Below are 22,527 nucleotides of genomic sequence, written 5' to 3'. Positions count from 1 at the left end.
CCAGCCCTTTAAAAGCATGATGTTGGGGGATCCCTGGGTGGCTCAGTGGTTTAGCGCCTGCCTTTGGCCCAGGGTGTGATCCTGGAGTCCCGGGATCGAGTCCCACATCGGGCTCCCAGCATGGAGCCTGCTTCTCCCTCTGCCTGTGTCTCTCCCTCTCTCTCTCTCTATGTCTATCATAAATAAATAAATAAATCTTTAAAAAAAATAAAAAACAAAAAATAAAAGCATGATGTTTTCTCTAGCTGGTAGCAGAGGAAAAAGTAAGACAGATCAAAACATGAGAAGGACTCAGTTGTCATTGCTGGTTTGAAGATAGAGGAACCACGCAAAAAGGCATGATGGTGACTTCTAGGAGCAAAGGCAGTCCCCAGGTAAGAGCAGACCCAGAAATGGGAGCCTCCAATCTAAAGACACTGAAAAACAGGTATGGTTTTTTTTTTTTTTTTTTTTCTTTTTTTTTTTTTAATTTATTTTTTATTGGTGTTCAATTTACTAACATACAGAATAACACCCAGTGCCCGTCACCCATTCACTCCCACCCCCCGCCCTCCTCCCAATCCAGCTATGGTTTTAAACTACTAAAGTTTAAAAAAAAAAATTTAAAAATAAACTACTAAAGTTTAGCTACTAAGTTTGGCTAAGTGTGGTAAGTTTGTTACGGCAGCAATAGAAAAACGCAGTTATTTTGACTCACTGAAAGGAGTTGATCTGAAGGCTTGGAATATTTTTCTTTTGTTAGAGTGAAAGAATACAGAATTTGGTTTGAATCTCTGCCACACCATTAACTAGTTCAACCTTACCTTGAGATTCTTTGTGTTGGTTTCTATTTGATAAAACATGGATAATAATATTTATCTTGTAACATCATGGTAACGATAGACAAAAAGTAAATACTTCGCACAAAGCTCTAAACACAAAATGCAATAACATTCATAATTATTAATATTAATGAGGATCATCTCCTAAAATAATACACTTTCTATCTCCCCTAAATACCTCTTCAAATCCAATGTTCCAACTCAAGCAGAAGCTCCGGTGTTCCACATTTGTTTCAAGGATTTTCACACTCCATCTAATAACACTGAAACATGCTTTTTGTCAGTCCTTTGGTCCTTTAATACCTTTACTGCATCAATCATCCTATCTTTCCACTTCAGTTATTTAATATCTCCTGAGCTCTTTGTTAATCGTTAGTGTATCACTGACATTCATAACCCATTTAATTTAGATTTTAAATATGCCAAGACTTCCAATGAGGACGCTGATACCTTTTTACCTGTCATTAGTTTCTTTATGGCTAAAATCTCATCAGGAACTCTGCCTTGGAATTTTTTTTTAATGTTTTTCAGTTAGAAATTTACATGGCTAACTGAATAAAACTGTCAATTGTGATGCACCTTATTTTCTTAACAACTAAATCATATTTATTGTAGGACAACACTAGTGAAAAGTTCTGTGATAAAACATTCTCAAAGATTCAATAATTTAATCACATATTTTGATGGCTTATTTAATAAAACTGTGTATAATATTCATTTTTTTTCTTTCTCTTCATTATTCCTCCTTATTGGATCCTTCACAACACAATTCAGTCGACAAAGTCACATGATTTGCAGATTAAAGATGCAATTATTGTTCAGGGTTGACTTTACCACAGGGTATGTGGAAATGAATATCAAAATGCAGTTTTGAGTGAAATAGGAATATTTGCTGATCCACTGCAAGAAGTGAACATTTTAAGCCATGATTTTGAATCTTAGGTACCTTGAATGTAATTTAACATTTACTGGCATGGTCCCTGGCATGGTCACTCCTCAGATTAGATCAATAGTGCCAGGGAGAAAAATGAATTACAAGTGAAAACATCATTTTTTTAGCAAGTTCACAATATAAACTTGCCTATCCAGACAGTTAAATAGGGGTATTTGTCAATGTGTTGTTCTCTTTCATGTGCTTGCTGTTAACTACTAATTCTCACTCTCTCCCTCAATCTATTTTCCCATCTCTCTATCTTTCCATTCTCTCTTTCCCTCCTCTAATCCTTTGTTTTTCTGTTGCTCTATGTTCCTACTTCCTCCCTACCACACTTCTCTCACTGTTTCCTCCCACCACTTCTGGCTGCCTGGCTTTTTTTTTCTCTCTCTCTCTTTTTACCCTCCCCATCCCTATCCCTTTCTTTCTCTCTTCCTTCTCTTTACTTTCAGGTTCATTTTCACCCAGTGTAGAAATAAAAGTCTTGTCAAGCCTGTCTACTCCATGTTTTATCCATGTATGTCACAACTGGAATATATGACTTTAAATCATTTAATACTTTCATCTGTTTAGCTTCTTGACAAAAATAATAGTAAGGAGTCTTGGAAACATATCGCTGTGTATTTTTCTGTTCCCCACTCCAAGGCTCTGAGTTCCAGGCTGCAGTAGTTTTATAGAGTGTGTTATACAGTCTCAAACAGGACTATACTAAATTATTGTGGGATCACCTCCTTCCTGGGTTTTGCCATTCCTCACAGTTTCAAAAGAATCCATTCTTGCTCTAATTAAATAATTGTTGCTTAAACAGCAGCACCCACTTTCCAACTGAAGGCATTTTTTTTCTATAATGTATGTTAAGAATTGTGAAGGACCTAGTATTTTATCCTCCTTTCAAGCTAGTAAGTTAGCCTGCTACAGGATCATGAATGCTGGTAGAAAACTGAGACTCCTGGGCCAGAGATAAAGGCCACTTTACTTTTCACAGCAAGAACAGTAACCAAACTGTCAGTATTTCTCTGAGTTTCTGAGCCCCAATTCCCACACAACAATGCAAAGAGGGCCAGATGACACACACACAATAGATTATATTCTAAGAGAGGAACTCTCAGATTAAGGATCCTCAGTCCTTTATCATTGGCATTAAGTATGTTTGAAAAGTTTGCACTTTTCTTTGGAAGAAGGTACTGTCTCCATTTTACTAGGTTATTCAGTATACAAATATCCTTGCAAATACAAATATCCAGACCAGTGATGGTGTATCTGCTCACAAGATGACAGAAACATGAAAGACCTGTAGAGAATTGACACCCAATATGTACTGAAGTCAAAGCTAGGAAAAAGAAATAAAAGCCTATAATTTTAAGCTGTTTTGTATATCAAGCAAGTCCTCTGAAGAAGTGATTTCTTTGGGAAAAATAATTAGATGTACATTCAAAATTCACAACATTCTAATCAAATTTCATATTTTTTTTTTGAACCACATGTCAAGTCACTACAACTTAGCACGGTTTTTGAAAAATTTTCCGATTATTAAACTGTGGATGCCAAACAATGGTTAAAAATACAAGTTAGATATCTCAGATGTTTAGCTTTATAATATAGACTACCAAGTTGTTTTTTTTTTTTTTTTTTTTTTTACTACAAAGGTTTCTAGAAAATAAAATATATAGTTACTGACAATTCTTCAGCATTTGTTTGGTATTATGATGAGTTAGTCCTGACTTACAGAAAATGTAACAAAGTGATCCATATTGCATACACCATGGTCACAGTCTACTAGAGAAGGCTGATGTCTAAAAAGATAATTTGTGATATCCTTGTAGATAAGTAGTCATTGTGGTACAAAGATATCAAGAAAAGTTGGATCACAGAATGCATTTTTGCGGAAATAATTACTGATGTACATCTAAGAAATAAATAAATATTAATATTACCCAGATAAATTCAGAGTGACTCTTTGGTCATACCAGTCTACTTATAAACCCATCAAAGCATTCTTCATTTCTGTTAGTTTTCCTTTAAAATATTATTTCTAGCACTTCTTTTTGCTTCTTTTTTTAGATTGCACATCAATCTCTCAAATTGCCCATCTGAACTTACACATTTCTATCTTTTCCAGCATAGCCCTAAATATATTAATCATAGTTATTTTAAATTCCCTGTCTGATAATTATAATATCTTTGCTATATCTGAGTCAGGTTCTGATGACTGTTTTGCCTCTTCAGACTGATGGGTTTTATTGCCTTTTGTTATGCCTTGTAATTTTACTAAAAGCCAGACATGAATATTGGGTAATAGGAATTGAGATTAATAGGTCTTTACCATGAGAAGTTATGTTAATCTGGCTAAGAGCTGAGTGGTCCTTAATGTCTGTTGTAGCTATAATCCCAGGGGCTTCAAATTCCTCTAAAGTCTGTTTGTTTTTCTCGTATCTGCTGACTTGGGATTCCCTAAAAACTTCTTCTTAAATAGACATTGGGCCTTACAACTCTCTTTGGAAAAATGTCTATCAATGTCTTCTATCCATTTAAACTGAATTATTTATTTTTTTGGTGTTTAGTTTCTAAAGTTCTTTATATATTTTGGATACTAACCCTTTCTTAGATACTTCATTTGCAAATATCTTCTCCCATTCTGTAGGTTGTCTTTGAAGTTTTATTGATTGTCTCCTTCACTATGCAGAAGCTTTTTATCTTGATGAAGCCCTAATAGTTTATTTTTGCTTCTGTTTCCCTTGCCTCAGGAGACTTATCTTGTAACAAGTTGCTATGGTAGGATGTCAAAGAGGTTACTGTCTACGGTCTTATCTAGGATTCTGAAGGTTTCCTGCCTCACATTTAGGTCTTTAATCCATTATGAATTTATTTTTGTATGTGGTGTAAGAAAGTGGTCCAGGTTCATTCTTTTGCATGCTGATATCCAGTTTTCCCAACACTATTTATTGAAGAGACTCTTTTTCCATTGGATAGTCTTTCATGCTTTGTTGAAGATTAACTGACCATATAGTTGTGGTTATAGATATGTAAATTTAACACTGTTTATATACTACTGTATTTGCTTCAATTATTTTTTCACATAAGTTTTTTTTAAAGTAAATTGCAGCCATTATGACATTTTACACCTAAATAATTCCTTCTATATTAGTAGTACTATCATCTTACTTGAAAAAAACTAATAATAACCCCAAAATAATATCTAATGACCAGCCCATGTACACATATTCCCAGGAGCTCCAACCAATAATGTCCATTAGTTTACAAACCAGTAATCAATTATGACTTATGCCTTGTGTTTGGTTGTTATAGCATTTGAATTCATTTTAATGTAGAATGGACCAACTTTTTTCTTGGCATCCACTACTGAAGATAGAAGGCAAGCTGTCCTATGAATGTTTTAACTTTGGATTTTCCTGTTTGTGGTCCTGTATTAAATTTATTTCTTGGTTGTCTACCTTTTCTATAAACTGGAAATTATACCTAAAATTAGTCTTTATTAGAACTATTTGGTAAGAATACTTCACAAATAACACATGGATCATATTATATTGTGTATCATACTGTGTGAGAAAGCATCTAAAGCCAATAGTCCTGCTATTGGTAATGCTATACTTGGTCAGTTTTACATTAGGAAGAGCCAGCACTCTCCATTGAAGTATTCTTTTCCTATGGCAACCAACAAGTAGTCTGTTCCTCCTCATCCCTTACCATCCTTTTCCCTTTACTCAAAGGGAAAACTGCTCAAGTTCCTACTTTCCCCAGCTCATCCCAAGTACAGTTGTTTAGTTCCTAGTCTATTACTTAGTTCTATTTTAGCTGAAGAAGAGGACATCTTATCTAATTCACATAAAGGTACAGGGCAGTGTAGGGCAATAGTAGCTCTAAGAATTACATATCCTGACTACCAATTTGGAAAAATCACCCTTTTGAGAGGTAGAAAATAAATTTGTGTGGGAGTAGGGAGAAAGTACAGATTCAAGTAAAATATATTTAGCCTAAATGAAAAATGACGGAAGCCTTAAATATATGAGGAGCTATAAAAATTGGGCATGAGAGAGAGAACTTAAGAAATTTTTAGGTGGTAAATGGAGAGGAATCTCAGATTTCTGGAGGCAAAAATATTTATATTTGAAGTTAACATTAAATATCTTTCCATCTTTCTAGTGAAACAGAAATAAAATATTGCACAGAATAAAAGAAGAATTTCTGAGTGAATCATAAATAGTGTATTTGTGACATTAATTTTAGGTTTATTAATAGCTTTAAATTACAATGAAAAGTAACTGCAGTCACTTCAAGTGCAGAATAAGGCATAGTCATGTAGGTTTTCTTATTCATAGAAGAACCCCAAATAAAGAACCAGGCAAAACTGTGGAAGAGATAAGTTGCATCAGACACTTGCTAAAAATGGCAAGGAAGATGTTATTCAAGACTACTGCAATAGGGGAGAGAGCCCAAACTTAACTGTTCTGAAATAAAGGCAGAAGGATATTTCTAAAAGCTGGAGTAAAAAAATGGAAAAGTACTAGAAGACCCTGAGAAGGGGGCAAGGTTTGCTCAATGTCATTAGGCTGTCTGCCTTTCCTACTTGTCACTTGCAGAAGTTGGGCTCCACCCTCACACACAAGCCCTCTCTTTCTTAAGGATTACATTACAAATGGATGGCTCCTTAAGAAACACAGTTTCTGGGTTATAGAAGATTTACATCTCAATAAGGGAGAGAAAGACTTACACCTGCAAGTTTTCTGAAGTAAAGTCTTAAAAAAAAAAAAAAAAAAAAAAGGAGGTCAGAGGCTTTCAGTCAAAAAGAAACCTGTAAGAATAAGGCCACCTTAGTCAAAACTTACTCAAGAAATAGAGGCCAAAAGTAAAATAAGTTGTCTGGAATGAGACCTTCCAAACATAAATAATGTAATTTGCATTTCTGTGTTTATATCTGCATTAGTAAAATACCATAAAGTAAATGAAAACACATTTTTTATAATGAGAAAGACAAATGGCATTCAGAAAGGAAGATGATCTCCTGATTTTCAATTTAAAAATTTTGCAGCTACTAATTCACCTTGAAAGACTTTAAGCTTAAGCAAACTTCAGAAATATGCCAAGCCTGACACTGTGTTCAAACATGGAGACAACTGTTCCTTGTATCCATGAGGCAGAAATAGTCATTTGACATAATCTTTTGTAATTATTGGAGTGGATTTTCTCAGTACAATCATGTGCTTTCTGTCTCTGCTCTAGATGAGCATAGGTGATTTGTACGGTGAGATTGTGATAGGGAAACAAAACAACCAGCTAGACAAAGGTAGTTAGCCATGACAAGAAAACCTTTCCTAGTATCAAAATTAAAGTATGACATCAAGCTAATAGCTAACTTGAGGGTATCTGTATTTTGTAATGGCAGATAAAATTAATTTTTTAATGTTTTATTTTAATTTCCTAAGACAAGCTATTATATCCTAAATTGTGTCCTCTCAAAAAAAGATATGTTGCAGTTCTAACCCCCAGTACCTTAGAATGTGACCTTACTTGGGTTTTTGAAAAAGTAATCAAGTTAAAATGAGGCCATTAGGGTGGGCCCTAAATCAATTATGACTGATGTCCTTATGCAGAGGGATAAATTAAGAAAGAGATAGCAAGGGGCATAGAGGAAAGACAATGTGGAGAGACACAATGAGGAGACAGCCATCAACAAGCCAAGCAGAGGCCTGGAATAGATCTTTTCCTTGTAATAAACGACACTCAAAAAGAATCAACTCTGCTAATATTTTCATTCCAGACTTCTAGCCTTTAGAAATGTTAGACACCAAGTCTGTTGTTTAAGCCACCAAATATATGGTTTAAACTAGTAATCAATCAATGATTGATTACTAGCAAACTAATACAAGAGTGTTAAGACTGAAAAAAATTGTATTTTTTTAAATTTAAAAATTTAGTATTTTCTCACTAAACTATAGGTTGAAAAAAGTTTTGCTTCTCACATTCCACTGAAATTTGTGCCATTTTTTTAATGTCTATTTATTTTAGTAGTTTTCAGTTAAGTTGTTTATTCAAAACAGTTTTAATCTGGTTTCTAAAAATGAAACTATCATTATTCTTGGGATTTAGTGTAAATAAATATTTATTCCCAGGTTGAGTCAGAATTTTAAATTCTTTTTAATTGACTCGATAAGAACTTGGGTAATACACACACACACACTCACCTCTCTAAAGCATTGGTAAACAATAAATATGCCCAAGTCCACACAAAATAATTAACTTTTCTATCATATGATACAAAAAGCCCAACACAATTCCTCTTTCAAATGTGAAAACTCTGATCCTGGAGATTCATGTTGCACATTTAAATGCTTATCATCTTTGAGAACCAAAGAAAGCTTAGGTATGTAGTGTTACTCAGTAACTTTACAAAGAATATATACACGTGTTTAATTTATATAGTGTATATGAATTTATGAACACCTTTATATTTAAAACTCAAGAAAAATTATGCTTAACATATAAAAGTTTAGAAAATTATTGAAAAATACAGCTTTACCTTTAAAATAGCTGTCAAATCAACTACTGCATTTTTCATAATGCAATCTAATTTTCACTTCCTATTCTGAATTTGAAAGATTCACAAATTATTCTAGCTTGTTACCAAAAGAGAAAAAATAAAAAACTCAACCCACTAGTACTAAATTATGATTCTAATCATTCCTTAAAAAAAGTCTAGAGGAATGTACTTTTAATAAAGAAAATGCCAGGTATACAAATTGTTTAATATTCAAAGTCCCAATGTTATATTTCCTTCATAAATGATACTGCTTTGGGGTTTATCTTACTTCCTAATGTTCTTGATAGATCCTAAGGATATCGCAGAAATCTAAATTTTGAAATCTTTAAATAGATGAAAGCCAATCATAAATAATGTATTTTTGCATTTAGATAAGAGATTCTGCTTGGCTATTTTAAAGTTAAAAAACAGAATCTATTCTGCTTAGGTGTTATTGCAACAAATCAAATACCAATCATCATTTTGCTTTTATTTTGCTATTTGTCATCAGGACACCTGACCATAAATGATACCTAATAATTTCTGTCAGTGACAGACTAATTGGTTTTCTCTATATCTCATTTTAGAATGTTTAAAGTGCCACACTGGGCTAGAAATCCTACTATCTGTTCTCGGACAGTGTTTCCAAAGCATATTTTATAGGAGAGTTCTGAGAAGCTGAGGCAGCTTGTATACACTTGTGACCACACACCCCCACCCTTCTTCCCAATTCCCTCTAGCGAATAACAAAACCACCAAGCCATACGTGATGTCAAAGCCTGCATCTCTATGAAGACAGAGGCTGGTTTGCCTTGACTTGGTTCCAGGGAACAGAGGAGGCCATGTGTCTTGCCTTGGAGCCTTTGCTTCTACTGTTCCTACCCCTCTAATATTCCTCCCTAGAAAGTCACTTGGCTTAACCTCTCAATTCCTTCAACTTTTTTCTCACATTATCTCCTCTTCGAGGAGAATAAACCTAACCACCCTATTTAATACAGCAAACTCTCCCTTCCTAGCATTTGAGGTTTCCCTTAACAGCTGTAATTTTTCATCTGATAGCATTTATCACTTTTAACATACTGTGTAGTTTTAAATTACAATATACCTAATGTTTTTATCACCCTTAAACCCTGATAGACATATACTTCATGCAAGAGGTAATCGTTATCTGTTCGTTTCCTAGTATATTCTGTGTGCTAGAAATACTGTCTGATATATAGGAGACATTCACTAAACATCTATGAATGACTGAATAAATGAGCAGCTACAAAGGAGAGTACCTGCTATTCCTTGCTGCCTAGATAAACAACCAACAACCCTAACCCCCTGTGAATTCTTTGAGAAGCTAAGAGTCTGCATTTACCTATATGCTATGGATGGAGAGAAGCTGCTCTTTTGAGCTGAAGAGCTCCTGGATTCTGCAGTAGAGACAATTGCTTTGCCAGACTTCTAGCCAACAAATTAAAAAGGTAACACATGGGACACCTGGGTGGCTCAGCAGTTGAGCATCTGCCTTTGGCTTGGGTGTGATCATGGAGTCCCAGGATTGAGTCCCCTACCGGGCTCCTTGCATGGAGCCTGCTTCTCCTGTCTCTGCCTCACTCTCTGCCTCTCTCTGGGTCTCTCATGAATAAGTAAATAAAATCTTAAAAAAAAAAAAAAACAAAAAAAAAAACCTGTAACTCACTTAAGGGTACTCAGTTACCTAAAGGAGAAAAATCAAACTGAAAGTCAAGAATGAGGCACCTCCTACTGAGAAAAGGGCAGAAAAGAGTATTACACAGCAAAATAAACAAAATAAAATAAAGAGGCCACAAAAAATGCTGAAAAGCAAAATCATAAGCATAGACTCTACCCTACTCTTTCAAAAAATAATAAAGATTTCCCTCTCATTTTATGAATTCTGCATTACCTTTACATCAAAGCCAGCAAAAGACATTACATACATCAAAAGGAAACTACAGATAGATATCCCTCATGAACACAGATGTAAAATGTCAACCAAATATTGGCAAATTAAATTTAATAATATGTTAATAATATGCCCAATGACCATGTCAGATTTATCTCAGGAATACAGGTTAATACAACATTCAAGAGCAATGGATGCACTTCACTGTTTTCAGACTGGAAAATTAAAAAAAAAAAAAAGGCGGGGGGGAGAAAAACTTAACCATCTCAATAATTGTAGAAAAAGTATTTACCAAAATCCAACATTCATTCTTGATTTTTAAAATTTCTCATCACTCTAGTAATAAAAGGGAATTTTCTGCACCCAATCAAGAACATCTATGAAAAAAACAATGCTAACATTATATTTAATGTTGAAACACTGAATGCTTACCTATACTTCAAGATCAAGGTGAGGATATCTGCTCTTACCACTTCTATTCATCTTAATAATAGAAGTCCAAACCACTGCAATAGGGAAAAAAATGGGACAAAATTTCATAAATATTGAAAATGAAGAAATAAAACAGACTTCATTCACAGATAACATGACCATACCCAAAGTAAATTATAAGGAATGTGCAAAAACCTACTAGAATTATTGAGTAAGTTTAGGAAGGTCAAATATTCAAGGTTGGTATGCAAAAATTAACTTATTACGATAAACTAACCATAAAATTGGGAGTTGAAAATAAAAAATACCATACTAGAGATAATCTTAAAAACATGTGAAAGGTAGATACATTGAAAATTATTTAAAAATTTGATAAAATTACTAAAAGACCAAATAAGAGTATCACTTGAATGGGAAAATAAATTAAAATGGCAATTCTCCCTAATTTAATATACTGATTCCTTGCAATACTTTTCAATATCATAGCAAGGTTTTTTGCATAAATTAACCAACTGACTCTAAAATGTATATTGGGAAGACAAACTGGAATAGCAAAAATAATTTTGAAATAAAAATCTAGGACTTAGACTTCCCAATTTCAGAATTATTATAAAGCTATTATAACTTTAAAAATGTGGTTTTAACAAAAAAGAAACACATAGGATCATTGGAAGAGAATTGAGAATCCAGGAAAAAAAAAAAAAAAAAAAACAAACTCTTCTATTCATGGTCGATTGATTTTTAACAAAGATGCCAAGGTAATTCAATGAATAAAGAATTGTCTATTCAACAAATGGTACTGAGACAATTATATAACCATAGACAAAAAGATAAATCCAGCCTCTTAACTCTCAACATATGGTAAGATTAACTCAAAATGGATCATAGACCTAAATGTAAAATCTAAAACTATTTTAAAAACAGGGCAAAAATGTGAATGATGCTTTACCAAGGAATATTTACAAATGTCAAATAGGCATATGAAATTATGTTCCACATCATTAGTCATCAGAAAAATGAAAATTAATACAATGAGTTGCCACTAAAAGTAATTTAGAATGGTTAAAATTAAAAAGAACTAAAATACCAAGTTTTGTCAAGAATATGCAGCAACTGCAACTCTCATACATTGCTGGCAGGAATGCAAATTACAGTCATGTTGGAAAGCAGTTTGGCAGTGTCTTATAAAGATAAACATGCATTTAACATACAACCCAGCTATTGCACTCATTGGAAAAATGAAACATCTGTCTACACAAAAAATTATACTTGAATGGTCACAGCAGATTTATTCATAATAGGATAAAACTGAAAACCATCCCAAGGCCTATGAATTGGTGAGTGGGTAAACAATGGTGAAACATCTATTCAACACCATCAATCAAAAAGGAATCAAAGCAATCAAAAGAACCTAGCTACTGATACGAACTACTGTTATACACACAATACATGAGTATTTACAAAGATAAATCTTTAAAGCATTATGCTAAGTGAGAAAAAGTCAGACTCACCAAAAGCATATATAGTATGATTCTAATTATATATTCTATATAAGACGAAACTATAACCACAGAATAAGCTGATCAGGGGTTAACTGGTTCTACGGGGGTGGGGTGGGGGGGATGAATTGTAACTAGTACATTTAATTTTAAATAGTGAAGCAAATGTTCTTAAACTTTCACAAATTATTGAATGAAATTGTGTTCAAATTATAACCTATAAAACTGATTTTGAAAAATTTGGAATATGCAATGGAAGTATCCCTCCCTGTCCAAACTCAAATTACAGAAACTCATTATCGGAATGTAGGGACCTGCATTTCACAAAGAGCTACTTTCTGAAAGAACATGGAGCAGAAGAGCACTGGCAGCCTGGAGAAGAGCAGCGTCCTGTGCCAAGCGGCCTTCCCGTTAGCACCCTCTCTGGAATGTACTTCCCTTGCAAAATTTCTTCCCCACAGCAGAGCATACGGGGCCTTCACCCAAACACTTTCAAAAATATCTGGCAGTCTGCTCTGTGCCCTGCTCCTACCACCAAAATATTCTCACAGATTTTTCAAAGAAAATTCATAGGATCCTTCACAAAGGAAGTGGTATTTTCCTTCCAAGAGCTCCATAAACTATATGCCTCCAACTAAAACTTTTTAAATTCAATGCTGAATTATTATTTTTATTTATATTTATCTATGCTATTTTCACTACTCCTTGTTATTAAACCTATTTCTGGGGATTATATTTTGTAGCCTCACAATGCTTTGATACAGTGGCATTGACCCAACAGCAGTACATAAGGATTCATTTTCAAATAAAGCATATTCCAGCATTTTCTGTGATTGTGTGTCTTTAGGAACTTCTTCCTATAATCCAAACTATTAGATATAACCATCTTTTCTTACAAAGTAATATTTCTTATTACCTTAAGTCTGAGAATTTAATAACATTTTTGATTGGTTTAGATTAAATTTGAATTCTATTATAGACTAAGAAGGAGAAAAGTATATGTGTGAGTGTGTATATGGATCCTTATTTACAAATTATATCACATACCTATTAGATTATCAATTATTTGATCATTCATTACAAGGTCTCCTGTTATTATGAAAATCATCATTATGAGTATGTTTTGGTGATTTTTTTTTTCTTCCATCTTTCCCTCCTTTTTCTAGCTCCTTGTTTGCTAAAGAAATAATTTAAAAACTCAAGAAACCTGGGACACCTGGGTGGCTCAGGGTATGAGCATCTGCCTACAGATCAAGACATGATCCCTGGGTCCTGGGATCAAGTCCTGCATCAGGCTCCCCACAGGAGCCTCCTTCTCCCTCTGCCTTTGTCTTTGACTCTCTCTCTGTGTCTCTCAGGAATAAATAGATAAATAAAATCTTTAAAAAAAAACAAAAAAACTCAAAAACCTATCCTTTCAAAATCTTATTTCAAGGGCATCCATACTTGTAGAATTCATAAGCACTAAAACAATATACTTATAAACTAAAAAACAGCTACTTATTAAAATTTCTATGGTGATCTTTTTTTTCATTATCCCTATTTACTATTTGAAGGGGTAGGTACTCACAAAATATTAATCAGTGATTCAGTTCAACTTATTCATATATTCAGATAGTATAATTTATATATTGAAAATCAGTTAACATTAAAAATTTGTTGAAATGTTCTATATAATCAAATTGGTACTTTTAAAAATAATACATTTCTGACTGCAAGTATTAGTCATGGTTGAAAATTAAACATGAATGTCATCCAGAAATTAGTAATGAATAGATGCCTCTTTATGGCTCATACAGAACTTATTCTAATACATATTTGGGTTTTTTTCTAATATATATTTGTGCTGTCTTCAAGCATCTCCAAGCTTCTAATAACCTGCAGATACATTTAAGTTTGCATTAAATAAGGAGGGATAGTTGATGTTACAGAAAAATATACTTCTTAGAAAGTATAAAGCAGTTTTAGTCCACTCTCAATGAAAGGAAAAACATCATTCAAGTACAAATGCCAAACTGTGAACTAACAACATTCAAGCTTGTTCACGTAAGTTATCCTTCACTTCAGAGAATGAAGTGAGTTGTTTACAGTCATGCATTTATAATAGTGACCCAGAGAATATATTTAATCTCACTGCTCAGAGTTTTACAAGTTCAAATTGGACATCTCTCATTTATTTGTCTCTATTGTAGCACCATTTTTGTGTAGACTGTTCAGTTTCTTTCAAGAAGAAATTCTGCATTTGATCCTTATTTATGAAAGCAGCAAAATTTTTAGTTAATAAAAATATAAACCTTGAGTTAAATTCTATCTAAAACACTGGCCTGGATTTTCATAGGAAATCATAGACAACAACAAGCACTGCAAAATATCAAGTGAACCATTGATAATTATCAGTTCATCATAGGTTTGTGTCCTCTATTTCACTGAGAAATACATGGATAGAAGGGGTATTTTTACAATAAATATTCCCAGAGTAAAAGAGAATGAGCAGAAATCATGCACTCAAAAGCATTTCTGTTGAATAATTTGCTATTATGACTAGCACCATCAACCTATTTAATTAATAATGTTCAAAGAGTGTTAAGTATATTCTTTTTAAAAAAACTATTTTTAACCTACCTATTAATACTCATTTTGAAATTGACCCTTCACAATTTTCCTGATCTCAAGGGAACCTCAGCTCCTCTTATCTACACTCACTAGTGCAGAGCAATTAACATATATCCCAGAAGCTTAGATTCTGTTTGACTGTGATTATTTTAAAAGTGTCAGGGGACTGAAACCATACTCTTAGAAGACAGGCCATGACATGATGAAACAGTGTTTCTAAAACCATGGGCTTCTCACAGTTCAACTGGTTTAAACTGCGAGGCAGTTCTCCAAATATCTTCACCCTCCTTAATGCCTAGCAAGGATTTAGTTATCTATTCTGTACTGTATTGCTTTGACCTAGAGATTCGGCAAAGCACATAAGAAAGATGCTTGGAAAGTGAAGGGGATAAACTGGAATAAATCCTTAGCCTAAGGAATTAGAGGGTTTTAACATAGAGATAATATAGTTCAAACACCACTTTTACAGATAAACAGAATTCTTAGTTATCTATTCTATCATCTCTATATCTAATCTACTATCTAGTTATCTATTGCTATGCAAAAAATGATTCCAAAATTTAGTAGTTTCAAGAATCATTTTGTATGCCACAGTTCTGTGGGTCAGGAAATCAGGCAGGAAAAATTCTCATAATTTCTTCTATTATTCAAGGCAAAGATTGGATCTCTCAGTGGCATTAGGCTGGTGACTGAGCTGGTCTGAGGAATCTAACATGGGTACAAGCATATGCTTGGTAACTTGACAAGGAGGTTGGAAGGCTGAAGACAGCAGTACTTTTCTTCTCTATGTAATATGAGGGACACTCTTTGGATTCTCCCCAGCAGGGTAGTGAGACACATTATATGGAGGTTGAGGACTTCTAGAGACTAAGGGAAGAGCTGCCAGTTCTTTTTAAGACTCAACTCAGGGGCATCTGGGTTCCTCAGTGGTTGAGCACCTGCCTTGGGCTAAGGTCATGATACCAGGGTCCTGAGATACAGTCCCATGTTGGGATCCTCACAGGAAACCTGCTTCTCCCTATACCTATGTCTCTGCCTCTCTGTATCTCTCATGAATAATAAATAAAATATTTAAAATAAAATAGACTATGCTCAGAATTAAAATAATATGATTTATTAGTTTATGAGCCAAAGTATTCATATAGAGGCCTAGATTTAAATGGTGGGGAAATATACTTCACTGTTCATTGGAATTACTGGCATAGAATTTTTGCCATTTTTAACGTGCCATAGTTCCCAGTTTGGCAAAAATTATTCTCATTTTTCCTATATTCAAAACACACTCAGCTCTTCTCAAGATTCCCCAAAGTCTTACCCCATTTCAATACTGACTTGATGTTCAATATTACATCATCTAAAATATGTGCAGATGTAGATAGAAGTCCTCATGTAAGATTTCTTTTAATCCAAAGATCTATGAATTAAAGAAAAAGGTATATGCCTCCTTCCATATATATGCATAACACAATGATATAGAAGGCACGGCAAAGGATTAATAAACATTCCTTTTCAAAAAGGAGGAATAGGAGACCTAAGTCAGTAGTCTATAGAAATCCTCAGATCCATCTGGTCAATGTCCCTAGACCACTGGTTAGAGCCAAGTCCTCCCCGGGGCTAATTCTCTGCATGTCTTGGCTTTGATATCTGTGGTACGTATTCTGTCTTTTGAACCATCTTATCTCAGCCTTGATTTTTGCTTCTGACATTGCTATAGAAAACCCTAAGAGTCTTAAAGATATGGTGTGCAGAAAAGAGGGTTGAATTCTTACCAAGTTGTTATAGTCCTACATCTATCCTTATTATCATAGTCCTACATCTATCCCTATTTTCATGTTTACTGCTCTGGATTTGTCTCTGACCTGAAAGAACTACTCAATTTGATCATTTTTTGCTGTCTGGAAAAACTGTTCTGAATACTTTATTTCATCAAAATTCAACTGGAAGAGTCAACATGTTCTTCCTTAATACATCTGTGAGAGGACATTGGAACACAGGTGGCCTTATGCAAATTATGCCTGGAAATCTAACTCACAACCCTAAGACCAAAAGTCACACACTCTACCAACTGAGCCATCCAGGCAACCTGAAATATGCTTAATTATTAAGCCATCAGGTATAGTTCCAATCTTCCATTTACTATAGGTGACATTGTTGCTAAACTTTCTACCACTAAATAACAAAGACCATTTCTAATCCAGTCATCAATACACTTCCCTCACTATCCATCTACTTTTAAGTTTTCATTATTGGTCTCCTTGAGTTCCTCCAATGTCTGTCTACTTCTGTCCAAAGCCAATGCCATAAGTTTTAGGTTTTTGTTACAGCAGCACCCCACTTCCAGGTAACAAATCCAATGCCAGTTATCTATTGCTGCGTTGTGAGCTGTTGGATATTTGGTGGCTTCAAACAAAAACGATATTTTTTACATCTCATGATTTTGTGGGTCAGCAAAACCCAGTCTGAGCAAGAGAGGCACTGTCAAAAACACTTCTGTTGAATAAATTGCTAGTGTGACTAGCAATCCTATCCTATTTAAACAAAAATGATCAAACAATGTAAAATGCATTCTCTGAGAAAAGAGCTATTTGTATGAAACAATTGGCGCTGCGAGGCCCATCCACTGGGCTACCTAGTGGTAGTTAGTTGAGCAGAGATACAGGGTTCAACTGGGCTTCCATGACATGCCTGCACCTTCTGAGTAGGGTGAATGTCCAAAAATTTGTGACAATTTTTTTTTGAGATTTCTTTTGTTTTTATTCTTCATTTTATTCTCTCTCTCTAAACTTGCATGGAGTATGCATCAAGTCCTCATTGTATAAAAACAAAACACATGGGCTTTGTTAAATGTAATGTCATATAAAATTAGATTGAAATACTTAAAAAATCAACCCATTTTTCATTTTATATACCAGATACAAGAATTTTTTTAAAGATTTTATTTATTTATTCATGAGAGACAGAGAGAGAGAGGAAGAAACATAGGCAGAGGGAGAAGCAGGCTCCATGCATGGAGCCCGATGTGGGGCTCGATTCAGCGACTCCAGGATCATGACCTGGGCCAAAGGCAAGCATCAAACTACCCAGCTACCCAGGTGTCCCCAGACACAAAAATTTTAATTTAATATTTTACCACTTACCTCAATGTAAGTGCTTTATAGGGTTGGTATTACGTTTGTGTTACACAAACAACCATGAAATGATTATGACCTATTAGAAGCAGTAGGCCTCAAAATTTGCCAGAATTTGTGATATTTTTTATTTTACATTTGTTTTTAAGTTTGATTTGCCAACATATAGTATAGCACCCAGTGCTCATCCCATCAAGTACCCTCCTCAGTGTCCATCACCCAGTTACCTCATCCTCCCAACCCCTGCCCCTTCTGCAACCCTTTGTTTCCCACAGTTAAGAGTCTCTCATGGTTTGTCTTTTCTAATTTTTCTCACTCAGTTCCCCTCCTTTCTCCTATAATCCCCTTCATTATTTCTTATATTCGACATATGAGTGAAACCATTTGATGATTGTCCTTCTCCGGTTGACTTACTTCACTCAGCAAAATACCCTCCAATTCCATCTACATCAAAGCAAATGGTGGGTATTCGCCCTTTCTGATGGCTGAGTAATATTCCATTGTGTATATACCACATCTTCTTTATCCACTCATCTGTTGAAGGAACCAAGGCTCCTTCCACAGTCTGACTATTGTGGACATTGCTGCTATGAACATTGGGGTGCAGGTGTCCTGCCGTTTCACTACCTCTATATCTTTGTGGCTGTCTAATTATCCCAACACCATTTATTGAAGAGACTGTCCTTCTTCAGTGGATAGTCTTTCCTGCTTTGTCAAATATAAGTTGCCCATAGAGTTGAGGGCCCATTTCTGGGTTCTGTATTCTGTTCCATTGATATATGTGTCTGTTTTTGTGCCAGTATGAGACTGTCTTGATGACCACAGCTTTGTAATATAGCTTGAAATCTGGCACTGTGATGCCCTCGGCATTGGTTTTCTTTATCAATATTCCTCTGGCTATTCAGGGTCTTTTCTGATTCCATATAAATCTTAAGATTATTTGTTCCAACTCTCTGAAGAAAGTCCAAGGTATTTTGATAGGGATTGCATTAAACGTGTAAATTGCCCTGGGTAGCAAAGACATTTTCACAGTATTTAGTCTTCCAATCCATGAGCATGAATGTTTTTCCAAATCTCTTTGTTCTTCCTCAATTTCTTTCAGAAGTGTTGTGTAGTTTTTAGGGTATAGATCCTTTACCTCTTTGGTTAGGTTTATTCCTAGGTATCTTATGCTTTTGGGTGCAATTGTAAATGGGATTGATTCCTTAATTTGAATTTTTGATATTTTTTTAAAAAGATTTTATCTATTTATTCATGAGAGACACAGAGAGAAATAGAGACAGAGACACAGGCAGAAGGAGAAGCAGGCTGCCTGCAGGGAGCCCGACATGGGACTTGATCCCAGGTGTCTAGGATCATGTCCTGGACCAAAGGCAGCACTAAACCACTGGGCCACCGGGGCTGCCCAAATTTGTGATAATTTTTAACAACTGACCCAAAACCGATATATGGAATTGGTAGAGTAGCTCAGATTTAGAATCAGGTCTCCTGGATATTATTTTATTTATTTTGTTTTATTTTAATTATTTACCAAAACAGTCTTTAATTATTGGAGTTCAGTTTGCCAACATACAGCATAATACCCAGTGCTCATCCTGTCAAGTGCCCCCCTCAGTGCCTGACACCCAGTGACCCTATCCCCCTGCCCACTTCCCCTTCGTTTCCCAGAGTTAGGAGTCTCTCATGTTCTGTCTCCCTCACTGATATTTCCCACTAATTTTCTCTCCTTTCCTCTTTATTCCCTTTCACTATATTTTATATTCCCCAAATGAATGAGACCATATAATGTCTGTCCTTCTCCGATTGACTTACTTCCTTCAGTATAATACCCTCCAGTTCCATCAACATTGAAGCAAATGGTGTGTATTCATCGTATCTAACGGCTGAGGAATATTCCATTCTATACATAAACCACATCTTCTTTATCCATTCATCTTTCCATGGACACCGAGGCTCCTTCCACAGTTTGGCTATCGTGGCCATTGCTGCTATAAACATTGGGGTGCAGGTGTCCCATCGTTTCACTGCATCTGTATCTTTAGGGTAAATCCCCAGCAGTGCAATTGCTGGATCATAAGGTAGCTCTATTTTTAACTCTTTGAGGAACCTCCACACAGTTTTCCAGAGTGACTGTAAGCCTTCACATCCCACCAACAGTGCAAGAGGGTTCCCCCTTCTCCACATCCTCTCCAACATTTGTTGTTTCCTGTCTTGTTAGTTTTCACCATTCTCACTGGTATGACGTGGTATCTCATTGTGGTTTTGTGGTTTTGATTTCTATTTCCCTGATGGCAAGGGATGCAGAGCATTTTCTCATGTGTTTGTTGGCCATGTCTATGTCTTGAAGAAATTTCTGTTCAAGACTTCTTCCCATTTCATGATTGGATTGTGTGTTTCTTTGCTGTTGAGTTTAATAAATTCTTTATAGATCTTGGATACTAGCCCTTTATCTGATACGTCATTTGCAAATATCTTCTCCCATTCTGTAGGTTGTCTTTTAGTTTCCTTGATTGTTTCTTTGCTGTGCAGAAGCTTTTTATCTTGATTAAGTCCCAATAATTCATTTTTGCTTTTGTTTCCCTTGCCTTCATAGATGTACCTTGCTAGAAGTTGCTGTGGCCAAGTTGAAAAAGAGTGTTGCCTGTGTTCTCCTCCAGGATTTTGATGGATTCCTTTCTCATATTTAGATTTTCAACCATTTTGAGTGTATCTTTGTGTCTGGTGTAAGAGAATGGTCTAGTTTCATTCTTCTGCACGTGGCTGTCCAATTTTCCCAGCACTATTTATTGAAGAGACTGTCCTTTTTCTAGTGGATACTCTTTACTGTTTTACCAAATATTAGTTGACCATTGAGTTGAGGGCCAATTTCTGGGTTCTATATTCTGTTCCATTGATGTATGTGTCTGTTTTTGTGCCAGTACCACACTGTCCTGATGATCACAGCCTTGTAGTACAACCTGAAATCTGGCATTGTGATGACCCCGGCTCTGTTTTTTTCTTTTTCAATATTCCTCTGGCTATTCGGGGTCTTTTCTGATTCCACACAAATCTTAAAAAGATTTCTTCCAACTCTCTGAAGAAAGTCCATGGTATTTTGATAGGGATTGCATTAAATGTGTAAATTGTCATGGGTAACATTGACATTTTCACAATAGTATTTATTCCAATCCATGAGCATGGAATATTTTTCCATCTTTTTGTGTCTTCCTCAATTTCTTTCAGAAGTATTCTGTAGTTTGTATGGTATAGATCCTTTACCTCTTTGGTTAGGTTTATTCCAAGGTATCTTATGTTTTTGGGTACAATTGTAAATGGGATTGAGTCCTTAATTTCCTTTTCTTCAGTCTCATTGTTACTGTAGGAAATGCCATGGATTTCTGGGCATTGATTTTGTATCCTGCCACACTGCCAAATTGCTGTATGAGTTCTAGCAATCTTGGGGTGCAGTCTTTGGGTTTTCTATGTACAGTATCATGTCACATGCAAAGAGGGAGAGTTTGATTTCTTCTTTGCCAACTTGAATGCCTTTTATTTCTTTTTGTTGCCTGATTGCTGAGGCTAGGACTTCTAGTACTATGTTGAATACCAGTGAGGGGAAAGGATCCCAGTGTTTCCCCATTGAGAATGATATTTGCTGTGGGCTTTTTGTAGATGGCTTTTAAGATGCTGAGGAATGTCCCTCTGTCCCTACACTCTGAAGAGTTTTGATCAGGAATGGATGCTATATTTTGTCAAATGCTTTCTCTGCATCTATTGAGAGGATCATTTGGTGCCTGTTTTTCCTCTTATTGATATGATCAATCACACTGATTGCTTTACGAGTGTTGAACCAGCCTTGCATCCCAGGGATAAATCCCACTTGGTCATGGTGAATAATCTTCTTAATGTCCTGTTGGATCCTATTGGCTAGTATCTTGTTGAGAATTTTTAAATCTGTCTTCATTAGGGATATTGGTCTATAATTCTCATTTTTTTGTGGGGTCTTTGTCTGGTTTTTGAATTAAGATGATGCTGGCCTCATAAAACGAGTTTAGAAGTATTCCATCTCTTTCTATATTTCAGAACAGCTTTAGTAGATGAGGTACTGTTTCTTCTTTAAACATTTGATAGAATTCCCCTGGGAAGCCATCTGGCCCTGGACTTTTCTGCCTTGGGAGGTTTTTGAAGACTGCTTCAATTTCCTGCTTGGTTATCGGCGTGTTCAGGCTTTCTCTTTCTTCCTGTTCCAGTTTTGGTAGTTTGTGGTTTTCCAGAAATGCATCCATTTCTAGACTAGAAATGCATCATTTTTCTAGACTCTAATTTATTAGCATATAACTGCTCGAAATATGTTTTTAAAATCATTTCTATTTCCTTGGTATTGGTGGTGATCTCTCCTTTTTTGAGATTTTATTCGAGTCTTTTTTAATAAGAGTGGCTAATGGTTTATCTATTTTATTAATTCTTTCAAAGAACCAACTCCTGGATTTGTTGATCAGTTCTACAGTTCTTCTGGTCTCTATTTCATTGAGTTTTGCTCAAATCTTCATTAACTCTCTTCTTCTGCTGGGTGTAGGTTTCATTTGCTGTTCTATCTCCAGGTCCCTTAGGTGTGAGATTAGCTTGTGTATTTGAATTCTCTTCCAATTTTTTGAGGGAAGCTTGTATTGTGAT

The 22,527-nt window shown here is 35.2% G+C and overlaps 1 long non-coding RNA gene across 8 annotated transcripts in view; it reads right to left on the bottom strand.

Moving 5' to 3' along the window:
• The window catches only part of LOC112670741 (uncharacterized), a 191,754-nt gene that overhangs the window by 116,910 nt on the left and 52,317 nt on the right, over positions 1 to 22,527 (bottom strand). For all 8 annotated transcript variants that reach the window (XR_007402112.1, XR_007402117.1, XR_007402111.1 and 5 more), the window contains one exon: positions 10,635 to 10,708. This is a non-coding gene — a long non-coding RNA (uncharacterized LOC112670741). The remainder of the gene's footprint in view (positions 1 to 10,634; positions 10,709 to 22,527) is intronic.

This window comes from Canis lupus, chromosome 14 (assembly GCF_003254725.2).
Source record: "Canis lupus dingo isolate Sandy chromosome 14, ASM325472v2, whole genome shotgun sequence".
In the NCBI taxonomy this organism is placed as follows: domain Eukaryota; kingdom Metazoa; phylum Chordata; class Mammalia; order Carnivora; family Canidae; genus Canis; species Canis lupus.
The sequence above is the reverse complement of the archived record's forward strand: the minus strand, read 5'-3'. Positions and strand labels throughout refer to the sequence as shown.